Source organism: Agelaius phoeniceus, chromosome 5, assembly GCF_051311805.1.
Source record: "Agelaius phoeniceus isolate bAgePho1 chromosome 5, bAgePho1.hap1, whole genome shotgun sequence".
Lineage (NCBI taxonomy): Eukaryota > Metazoa > Chordata > Aves > Passeriformes > Icteridae > Agelaius > Agelaius phoeniceus.
In genome coordinates this window covers 10,931,747-10,943,836 of record NC_135269.1, presented here as the reverse complement: position 1 = coordinate 10,943,836, position 12,090 = coordinate 10,931,747, and the positions used below count along the sequence as shown (strand labels likewise).

Here is a 12,090-nt window from a genome sequence, read left to right as displayed (position 1 = left end):
TGTGCTGCAGTTTTCAGCTGTGCACAACGTGCTTCTTCATTTGCCACAGAATTCAGCAGGGGTGGAGTCTGACACGTTAAAAGGACAAGATAAGGAGAGAGAATCTCCATCGTGTTTTTCTTTCCTGTTTTTCTCCTGAATTACTTGCAGAAGGTGTACATTTTTCACCTCTAGAAAAGGTTATGTAGGAATAACTACGGTTACTTCTACATAACCTTACTTAAGTGTGCATGACAAATTACAAACCTCAGACAGAAGTTTCACTCTAGGGGGACAGGCAATCTCAATCAAAAACCAGGCTCAAGCATTGGCAAAACTTTTCCAAAGGGCTGTTCCTGAGGCAGTTATAGGTAGGAGATTCTGTGTCACTGCAGGCTCATTGAGTGGCTTTTATGTGCCCTACATTCAGCTCTGGAAATTGCAGTTGGTACTCAACACCATTTATGCTCCTCTGGAAATATTGTTTTGAGAGCAGAGCTCTATTGAAACTACCAAAATGGAGTTTTAGAGTGGAAGAGGGACTGCTGGAGATGTCTGGTGCAGCTTGTGCAGTTCCATTTCAGAGCAGCAGCGTGATCTGGATCCTGCTCACCTTGGGGCTCCATCAGGCCAGAGCCAAGTGGATAACTGTATTTGAAACTGGACACAGACAAGGATGATCTAATTTTAGATTGAACTGTAACTTGTTCTCCTATATTTGTCCATCAATGACTTTCTATTTATTGTTTAATCAATAAATGAAGCATTTATAAGCTGCTGCTATATAAAAAGGCAGCATAGAGATGCAATTCTGTTAGAAGTGATGCAAATTTAGCTTTTGTGAGGTGAATTTGTATCAGTATTGAACATGAACAAACCCCTCATGAGGTCCTCACTTTGCCAATTGGTTGGGCTTCAGGACATTTCTCTTTCCCTCTGCCATCAAATACTGCAAGCAATGAAAATTTGGGGTGAGGGGCTGATCTTGCCTGTCCCCTTTCAGTCCAGGGATAGTTGCTGGAAGTAAGCACCTGAAAATGCTTTCTTCCTCTGTATCAGCAAAAATCCTTGTGAATGGCTGGGGCACATTTGATCATTTTACAGTCTTGATAAAGGGAAAAGGTTTAAATGAAACAGACTTTCATGCAACAGATGCAGCTCTAGGTGTATGGAAAACTGTGCTGAGTCTAGTTTTCCAGAGCCATGGGTCAGCTGCCAGGGCAGATTACAGCTGGATTCAGTCCTTGACCTTAGCTACATAGCAGGATGTTCAGTGTGGTTACAATACCTAAACCAATATCTAAATATCATGTGGGTTTAGCTGTTACATTAGCTCTGACAGAAGAAGTTTGGCCCCAGGGCTGTGAACTCCTGGGGCCTGTATGATAGAGAATTGGTGTTCATCCACAGAGAATCAAGGATGACTTTCCATTTCCTCTCTCTTTTCTCCCTCTACTGGCCAACAGAATAAGAACATAAAGCATTCAGAGCTTTCTTTTGGTTTTCAGAGACATACTCACCTAAAATTCATCCAAACTTCAAGCTTTGACTCACCTTGAAGGTGAGAATTAAATGAGCCTACACAGCTGCATTAAAGACCTACACAAGGTGGAGCACAACGTGCTGTTCTGTGGCTAACTTTGGTTTCAACCCTTGTCTAGCAGCTGTCACAGGAATATTCTGGAAAGCTCAATGCCTTGGAAAATTCCCTGAGAGTGAGTGTGGGACATGTGGCTGCCCGGGGCCAGGCTGAGTGTTGTCCCCCCAGCACTGCAGGGCCACCAGGGTGTGAAGGCTCCCCTGGAAGTCTCCAGCCCAAGCTCTGCTCAGGGCAGGGTCACCTGAAGCAGGTTGTAAAGGGATGTTTCTAGTGAGGTTTGGAATATCTCCAAGGATGGAGACTCCACAACTCTGGGCATCCTGTTCCTGTGTCTGGCCATATTGTGGTAAAAAAAGCTTTTTCTTATGCTTTGTTGGAATTTCCTATGTTTATGTTTCTCATCCTCTCAGTTGAGCATGCCAAAGGGAAACCTTTTGCAAGATGCTTTTGCATCTTGGAGTTTCAGCCTTTTTCTTCTAGACTGCCTACTGCTTTATGTTTTCTGAGAGGCAATCTCTGATTATAAAATGAGATGATATAGCAGCAAACAGTTTTTCAAGTCTGCTTCTGCTGAAAGAAAGCCTGTCCAGCTGCATTAAGAGAAATATGAGCCTCTTAAAGCTGCTCAGCACTCAGACAGAAGGAAGCTATATTCTGTTCTGTCTTAGACAATTTAGAGCAGCCTTTCAAAAACAGCCTTTAGCATCTTGAAAGCAAACATGCCCTCAACAAGGCTTCTTAAGAAAAGAAAGGACCCCCATAAAAAACACGAGTAATAAAAGATATTCTCTTAAAACAGCTGGTGAAATAATGGGAGGTGTCCTGGACTAGAGTTAAATTTTGCTATCTTTTTGACTACTCACACCTCAATGCAACTTCAGCGGGGTTTGTCTCTCTCCTGGGCTGTGGGGGGATAATTTGGAACAGTCCTGCTTTAGATTTAGTACACTGACACTGAGGAAAGCAGTCTTTAACCATCTCTTTCACCCTCAGGAGGGCATTTTGTCTTTCTTCCCAGCTTCTTGGAAGTTTTTTGTCTCTGGCAGACAAAGTGTTTCACAGCTTTTCTTCTGAGAGACTCAGAAGTGTATCCCATGTGTTGTGCTAGGATGGAATCCTCTGTCTTGCAGGTTCTCCCCACTAATTAAAGCAGTTTTGGGGTTGTAACCTACAAGACCTTTGGCAATGTTTTATATGGTGATTCTAATATAACACCTAGAAGTCTCTACCTCTCCTTCTCACCCAACTGCAGTTTTTCACAGGAAAATTGCTTTGCCTCTGTAGATCATAGGAAATCCTGTGTATGGAGTAGGAACAATCCATCCAGGCTGCACAGCTGTTTGGGACTGGCATAAGTTTCACCATAATGTGAAATATAATAATAATTATTATAAATAATAATACCTGTTGTTCTGAGGTACTTTTTAAACTTCTGCAGAGGTTTGTGGTGGGACAGTTCAACCATCCCCTTGCCAAGAGAAAAATTAAATCTCTTGGTTCTGATCTGAAATGTTTGCAGTGAAGTGCTGCCAGTAGATAATTAGTCATAAGAATATAGTATGGATATTCACAAGCAGTGACAAATAAATTTGTTGGCCTTTTTTCCTAGTCAAGTATGAAATGTAACTGCAAGGTAAGAGCAATGCAGAGGGCCCCTGAAACACTGGTTATTCTGCAGTGCCTGTTATGGCTTCAGAAAGTTGAATCCTTTGGAAATTTTTGCAGGAAAATGAATACAAAGGATTTTAAGATGCAGCAGTGTCTGTGGGATGACATGAGATGAAAAAATGCCAAAGTTCTATATAAAGCTTTCAGGTTCATTTCTCTCCAAGCACATCATCCATCAGATGATGAGCTCAGAAGTTATGGACTGCCACGTTTAACATTGGAGAAGGAATCCCTGGAGAGCTAAACAAAATCCATGACTCTTTCTTACCTATACAAGAGAATATGAAGTACTGTGTTTTCCCCTCCTAGGGCTGCTGTGTTTTGCTTGTGCTGGCTTCCCAAGAGATCCAAGTGTATAATGAATTGTACTGGAAAAGCAGATTTGTCATTTTGTTGGAATACCCAGGTCTAAAGCCTGGAATACCAGATTTTTCTGGGAAGAGTGATGAAAACCTCACTGTTTCTGGAAAGCATTGCACCAGGGTGGGGCACCTATGGGAAATACTCACTCTCTCATGCGTGGGGCTTAGGAAGTCATTCCAATCAGCTCAGCAATAACTTCTGCCTTCTTTTCTTTCTGCTTCTAGAGGTGTGGCCCTCTGAGTCAAGCAAACCTGATCTGTGCTTCTTCAGGGTAGAAACTCTTTGCTTTCCCAGTACCCATCCTGCTGTCCATCCACTTGAGAAATGTGGGAAGAGAGGCTGTTTTTGAAGACAGGTAAAAAAAAAACTGCTCAGGACCTCAGCCTTCTCCTGATCTATTGTTACCAGTTTCCCAGCATTGTTTATTTGGGGGACAGAGCTTGATATCAGTGAACAATTGTCCATAGCCTTACTCAATGCAGGGTTCCTTTGAATTTAGAAGGCCTCATTTATTTTCAGATGGTCCCTTTTCCTAAAAAGGCAGTGTATCTCTTTTTTTTAAAAAAAAAAAACCCAAACACCCAATTCCCCATGAGCAGTTTCCCAACTTCTAACACATCCATGGAGCAAGAAGTACTGTGTGTGGTAAAACACCTCTGCATACTAGATTTTTCTAGTGCCACTAAATTGCTTTACAGCATCAGCTTTGACTTTGTTATTAGTAGAAAAGGAGTGAATGAGGAGTTTAAACACTTTTCTTGAAGACTTGTTTACAGTTCTTTCAACCCTAACTGCACTGTAATTTGTGCAAAGAGGGGGGGCCTGCCTAAGAGGTGGCAGCACAGTCTTCCATCTCTGCATTTATCTGAAGAGTTTGGCTTGGGGATAGTAAGACAGAGTTGCTGCCACTGCTGTGATGTTCTGAGAACCTGCCAAGCCAGCCCACTAAAACCCACAATTTCTCCCAGACCAAAGCTGCCAGCAGCCAAGAGTCTGGCTGCCCTTGGAGCCTGAAACTGGGTTAAGGGAAGGTTCCTACACACAGACACGTTTTTGATGCACTTTATTAGGAATCCTGGTGAGCCATAGGGTTTGAACTGCCTTAGACCTGGAAATAAATCCCTGTTTTAGAAGCTTTCAGCCAATTACTGAAGTTCTCCTGAGATCCAGCTTGTCAGTGGCAGCTTCCCATCCTTCCTGGGAAACTGGGCACAGTTTTTTCCCTGGAGAGATGCTCCAGCAACACTTGGAAGTGAATGTTGGGGATTAATCCATAGGAAAGGTAAATCCATGATCACTGTCAGGCTCTTGGCAGCACTGAATTCCCAGCTGAGGGGAGAGGAGCCACCAAAATTGTCCCTTCCAGTGCAGCAGCTGCTTTGTGCCAGTACCTGTAACCTGGGATTTATCCTGATTTTCTGACTCTGGAGTCAATGAAGTGCTGGATATGGAAAGCAGAGCAAACAGTGGATTGACCACTTGTGTTCTCTGGTGTTTTTTGGGAAGGGCACAGCAACTGGGCCTTTAGGGAGAGGAGCCACTGCTTCCCAGTGAGGTATGGGAAAGGCAGCCTAGAGGACATGGCTTGGGAACTGCAAGCTGAGAAGTGGCTCAAATCCACCTTAAACTCCTGAAATAATCCTGTTCCACCCCCATTCCGTGGTCAGGGACACCCTCCTGGGATGTCCATGGAATATGCTCTGTGCCAGGCTGGTGAAACAGGTGGGGATTTCTCCCTGAGCCCAGTGCCAGGCAAGAATGGGGTTTCCATGGGAAGAAGCCTGGGAGCTGCATTTCCAGAGCTGGGAGGCTCCAAGCCTGGAAATGTTTCCAGTACTACTCTTTGGTTCTTTCCAGAACTGGGCGTGATGCTGTTTCTCCCCAGAGCGAGGTAGTTTTCCCTGCATTGTTGGGATTACACACTGGGTGTTTAAGGGCTCTGCTGTCTCTTTCTCCTGCATGGAAGAGGGAGCAAATGGGGATACTTCTGACTGTCACAGGGATGTGGGAACACCCCAGTTCCAGTGAGGAATGTGGTACCCATGGCGTGTGCCCTGAGATGGTCTTGCCTGTTGTTTATTCTTTAGAGCCCATTGGAGTGCTGGCCTGGATCTGGGAGGAGCCACTTAGCCTGGAGTTGTGAGATTTTCTTCCTGTCAGAAATCTGTGATTGGGATGTTCTTCCTGGCTGTCACAAAGGGAAGGAACAGCTTTGAAGTTGTTTCAGCCACACGCTGTGGATGCATCCCCTGAAGACCAGTTCAGGATTGTTCATCTGACTCTGCCCCTGATCCATGGCTTCCAGGGAGTCTCCTGGTGTTGTGGATATACCCAGAAGAAGATATTCCAACACGTGCTTTTTGAGCCAGGAGTTCCAAACCCAGTAAGTCGCATTCTGTGTGAGCTGTCCCAGTGGTGGGATGGGAGAGGGAACACCCTCACACTGCTGTTTGAGACATTACAGCTGGGAATTGGGGCCAGCTGGGCATTTTAGGCCACAAGGTCAGCCTTGATCTGCATCCCCAGGGAATGCTGAGGCATCCCGTGCCTGTGGCACTCAGTAACACAAGCCTGATGTGGAGCAAAAAGAGGAGGGGGGAAAATTTTTGGGTTAATGGGAGGAAGGGAATTGCGATTTCTGGAATGGAATTGGTAGTTTGGCTTGGAAGAGACCAAAAAGACCCTCTGGACTCTGTTATCCCATCCTATGGCAAAGAACACATCCAAAACTGCCTCCTCACCTTCATGGAATGGCAATGGCTTTTGGGAGCTCTGGAAGGAGCACCTGGAGACCAGTTAAAAATAGAAATGGGATTGTTTTGGCTGCTGTTGGATGTTGTTTTCTCTTTTCAAGATGTTCCTCTGATTGATGTTTTCACAGTAGATTTCTAGGCCTCATTTGAGGGTAATTCCAAGGATTTGGAATTAATTGGAAAAGAAGGAGGGAAAAAAGGTGACACTGATTCATTTCTAGTAATTCTAAACTTCTCCCACAATACCATTTTGGGGGAAAGCTGGTTAAATTATAAAGATACGGAAGAACAAGTGTTGTAAACCCCCCTGGCTCTCTGACAGAGCAAAGCTTCCAGTAATCCCAGTAGATCTCTCAGAGAAACTGTGGGATCATGAGGTTTTTCAGGAAAGGAGAACAAGGACAGAAATGAGGGAATAAGTTTCCAATTAATAATAATTTGATGGGCGTAGGAATGATTCCTGTATGTTTGATGCTACCCTTCATACCCCTGGAATAATTCTAAAGTACTCCTTTAAAAAATCATTTAAATTTGGGAATTCATATTTGGAAATGATGCAAAATAAATACAGGGAGAGGTCCTGGAATTGTGGAACGGTTTGGGTGGGAAGGGACCTTTAAGGATCACTACATTTCATCACCCTGTCATTCCATCCACTAGCCCAGGGTGCTCCAAGCCCCATCTGGCCTGGCCTTGGACCTTTCCAGGGATAGGACAGCCATGATTTCTCTGGGTTTATGGGTACAAGGGGAAAAATTTTTAGTAGGAACTTAGATGTTTTTGTTGCTCTGTCCAGCCCCAGCAGGCCTTTGGGGGGCAGAGGGTGTGGGAATAGGAGCTTTGTTCACTGCTTCAGGGTAGTCTCTGATGGTCACAAACACTTTGAATCTCCTTTGTTCTGTCTGCAGGCCTTTTTGTGAGCACACAGGTTACCAGACCAAACAAGCAGATGCCAGGTAAATCCAAAACTGGTTTCTATCCAGAGTTAAATTTCCAACCCCGTTTCAGTGCCCAGCACAGGGACGTCCAGAGGGTCCCACAAGTCTGTGTGTGCTGCCCAGGTTTGGGATGAGCAGGCTGGTGAATGTCCCTGTGTTTGCTCCACAGGATGAAGAAGCCAACCCTGCTGAGGAGGGAGATGAGCATATGTGGGAGGATGGAGACAATGGTCACCAAAAGCTGGGGAAGGCAGAAGTTGCCTTCCAAGGAGAGGGACGCGTCTATCCTGTTGGAATTCAAGCTGTAAGACCAAAGGAAAAAAGGTTAGATTTGAATTTCTTACTCGGGTTCTAATGTGCCATTGAAGAGATTTCTAAAAAGCTCATTTTCTGTGATGGGACCTTGGAAAGACAGGAATTGAAGCTTTCTAAAGTGGCCTGAACCTGCCTGCAAGTATCCATATGCAGCTGCCAATTTGTGTTTTTGAGTAGAGCTGTGATAAGGCCACGTGGAACTGGACTGGAACAGTGGAACTGGCCACTTTTCATGAGAAAAAACCCCTTATACCCCCAGTGTCTTGGGGTCAGTTAAGAGGTGTCTTTGAAGCTCCAAGGGCAGTGAGAGTCCTAGATACTGGCAGCTTTGGCTTCAGAGAAATCCTGCAAAATAGGCAAATTTAGGAGGCGGCAGCCCACTGTCAGCCAGAGTGACTGGATGTGAATGGTGGATATTTTCTGTGGAGAAAAAAGCCTCATTCCTCCAGTGTGTCAGGGTCAGCTCAGAGGTGGTGTTTGGGGCTCCAAGGGCAGTCAGAGTCCTATTTGCTGGCAGTTTTGTTGTGGGAGAAATCCTGTGGCAGTCGTGAATTTAGGAGATGGCACCCCACTGCTGGCCAGTGCAACTGGATGTGAATTAGCCTTGGGGGAAAAACCTAATTTCCCCAGTGTCTCAGGGTCAACTCAGAGGTGGCATTTGAGGCTCCAAGGGCAGTCAGATTCCTAGCTGCTAGCAGCTTTTGTCATGGAGAAATCCTGCGATGTTAGCAATTTTAGGAGGTGGCACCCCTCTGTTCCAAGATGCGACTGGACACGAATAGTTGCCATTTTCTATAAGGAAAAAAACTTCTTCCCCCAGTGTCCTGGGGTCAAGTAGGAGGTGGCATTTTGGCTCCAAGAGTAGTCAGACTACCAGTTGGAAGCAGCTTTTGTCTTGGCAAACTCATGCGATGCTGGCAATTTTAGGAGGCTGAACTCCATGATCAGCCAGCTGTGACAGGAGACAAAAAATGGTCATTTTCCATAGGGGAAAAAACTTGTTCCCCCAGTGGCCTGGGGTCAGGTCACAGGTGGTGTTTGGGTCTCCAAGTGCAGCTAGAGTCCTAGTTGCAGGCAAGATTAGTTTGGGAGAAATCCTGCAATGTTTGCAAATTTCTAGGTCGGCACTCCACTGTCGTCCAGGGCTAGTGGCCGCAAACGGAGGCCATTTTCCATGGGAAAAAGAAGTCATTTCCCCAGGGTCTGGATATCAGCTCAGAGGTGACATTTGGGGCTGTAAGTGTGTGCAGGGTACTAGTTTCTGTCAGCTTTAGTTTTGCAGAAATCCTGCAAAGGTTGCAAACTTTTAGCTTAGCACCCCATGGTCGTCCAGGGCAAGTGGCCACAAACAGATGCTGTTTTCCATGGGAGAAAAAAAGTAATTTCCCCAGGGTCAGCTCAGAGGTGACTTGAGGCTGTAAGGGAATGCTTGGTCCTAGTTTCTGTCACCTTTAGTTTTGGAGAAATCCTGCAAAATCTGAAAATTTTTAGATTGGCACCCCACTGTCATCCAGTGCGAGTGGCCTCAAATGAAGGTCATTTTCCATGGGAGAAAGAAGTCATTTCCCCACGGTCTGGGTATCAGCTCAGAGGTGGTGTTTGGGGCTGTAAGGGTGTCCAGGGTCCTAATTTCTGGTGTCTTTAGCTTTGGAGAAATCCAGTGTAGTTTTCAAATTTTTAGGTTAGCACCCCACTGTCGTCCAGCGCGAGTGGCTGCAAATGGAGGCCATTTTCCATGGGAAAAAGAAGTCATTTCCCCAGGGCCTGGGCATCAACTCAGAGGTGGTGTTTGGGGCTGTAAAAGTCTAGGTTCCTAATTGCTGCCCTCTTTAGTTGTGGAGAAATCTAGAGAAGTTTGCCAATTTTTAGGTTGGCACACCTCTATCATCCTAGTGAGTGGCCACTAACAGAGGTCATTTTCCACAGGAAAAAGAAGTTATTTCTCCAAGCTCTGGGTATCAGCCCAGAGGTGGCATTTGGGGCTGTAAGGGTCTGCAGTGTGCTAGTTGCTGGCACCTTTGGTTTTTGGAGAAATCCTGCCTGGTTTGTGAATATAGGAGGCTGCCTCCTGTTGTCAGTTGATGCGACAGGATGTGAATAATGGTCAGTTTCCTTAGGAAATAGATCTCATTCCTATTGTGTCCTGTGGTCAGGTCACAGGTAGCATTTGGGGCTTCAAAGTCAGTCAGAGTTGTGGGAAATAGTAAAGGGAAAAAAGGTTTTTAGAAACTTGGGAAATGTAGGCTTTAGAAACAGAAAGAGTAGAGAAACTTAGAATTAGTTTTAGTTGTTTAATTTGAAGGTAGAAAAAGTTATAATAGTATAGTAAGCAAAGATATGAAACAATAGTTTGAGTTTTAGGCTTGCTCAAGATAGATTTTAAGATTGTAGAAAAATGTGTTTAGCAAGACAGTAGAAGGTTTTAAGCTTAATAATGGTGTACTGTTAATAGAAAGAAGATAAGTATTGTGTGAAGTAAGTCTATGAGTATTTTTAGTAATTGGTTAAAACAACTGTCTGTAAAATGTTTTTGGTTTAAAAAGTTTTTAACTTTAAAAGGTTTTTAACATTAGTAAAATGTTATTGGTTAAAAAGTTTTTAAGATGCTCTGTAACAAAGTAATCTTTGGCTATTGTTGGGTGTATGTGATCTTTATTTTTTTATTGTCTCAGCTATGTAATGAGGTTGATTTTGCAAATAAAGCTTAAGGAATGTACTCTAGCAATCTTGTTTTGTTTGTGAGGGGAAAAAAACTCTGCAAATGGTGCCCCTTCATAATCTTCAGTATAAAACCCTGGGACATCATCATACTAAAAAACTCAAACAAATAATAAAAGATAGCAAGCTAGCTTCTCCTTATTTTGAAAATTTAGTGAAAAATATTTTTAATTCTTATAGCCTCATCCCAACAGATTATCATAATGTAACTTCTCTGATTTTACCTAATTCACAATACATTTTATAGGACTTAGAATAGAAAAGACTTCTCAACAAGTTATTTAAAAAATAAGTGAATAGTCCTTATACTCATTTTACTATTACTCAATTAACTAACAAAAATCCATGTGACCAAACAACTATCCTACCTAAACATGTACTTAGAGATATTAAAAATACTACAGGAAAAATGTTATTCACCATTGAACCAACCAATACTCATGTAAATGCTTACTCTACAATGATACAAAGTGAGTGAAAAACCTACAGTACTTGTTAAAATGAACTAACACAAGCTGTTATGAAACAGTATCCAAACAAACAAACACACCCCTACATTCCTAAAATCCTTACTTTTACTAATACAAATGAAGAATACAAAAAATTATTCTAACTTTACCTAACCAACTTCCAACTCTTCCTCAAATACTTTCAGTTTACAATAAACTTAACACCCCACAATACTTTACTAAAATATGAACGAATACTTTTAGAGAACAAATTACTGAATCTCAAGAAAAATAAAGAAAAAAGCCAATAGAAAGAAGACAAGCAAGGATTGTGTGAATCAGGTGTGAATTGCTGTGTACATGTGCAGTGAGAAAAAGGCCTGCCTTTGCCTCTCACCTGCTGAGAATCCCGCCTATCGGTCTTTGTCATAGGGTGGCACTGCACACTAAAATATGGAGGACACTCCCAAAAAATACTCAGTTCTGTTTGCAGCAGGCCTTTGACATAACTTCTGATCATGTGGTGGATTTTTAGGCTGCCTAGAGTCTTTTTTATTTGTTTTCTTTTTGTAAAAATATTGCTGTTTGGTTTTTTATGGAAAGTTTTAACTACCTGAAGAGAGTTGCTTATATGTGATACTATCCCAAAGTACCAGGAAACAGAAAACAGTTAAAGAGAAGTTAAGGAGCAGAACAAAATGGTGAGGGAGACCATTCTAGTAACAGAAGTGTGATCAGTGCACACAGTGATTCTACAGTAGCAGAGAATAAAAAAAATAAAGAGGTGCTGTCACCACAACCTGAAATCCTAAAGATCCAACTTCACACTCAAGTTGTTCTCCCTGTGGAAAACGCTGAGAAGAGTGAATGTACTCCACATCCAGTTACTTACCTGTCTGCTGTAAACTGCTTGAGAATCATTCTTTTCAAATAATCCACTTGAAAAATCTGACTCACCTTTCATTTTTTGGTCTTAAATATCACCCTAACAATGATCAGAAATCATCACTGCAGTGTGGTTTGAGATCCAAATTTTACTACTTCCATGCAGATCGTATTTGCACAAAAAGTTGAGGAAAGTATTACATCCTTTCAAGCTGCTATGGCAGGGACTGTATCTGCTTTGTGTATTTCCCCCCCTTTTCCTCAAATCACTCAATGATTTTCCTCTTTTTTTAAAATATTATGTATGCAGTGTCACTATTGATAGCACTAGAAATAAAGAATCTTCATCTTACTTCCCAGGAAAGGTAGAAAACATCTGTTTATTGAATCATAAGAAAGGAAAGGTCCTTGAGAAATTTACC

The 12,090-nt window shown here is 43.0% G+C and overlaps 1 long non-coding RNA gene across 1 annotated transcript; it reads left to right on the top strand.

Annotated features, from left to right (window-relative positions):
• Nucleotides 1-5,880: 5,880 nt before the first annotated feature.
• LOC143694054 (uncharacterized) lies at nt 5,881-7,571 on the top strand. The gene is made up of 3 exons (XR_013182229.1): nt 5,881-5,993; nt 7,272-7,319; nt 7,471-7,571. It is a non-coding gene; the product is annotated as an uncharacterized LOC143694054 (long non-coding RNA).
• Nucleotides 7,572-12,090: the final 4,519 nt, after the last annotated feature.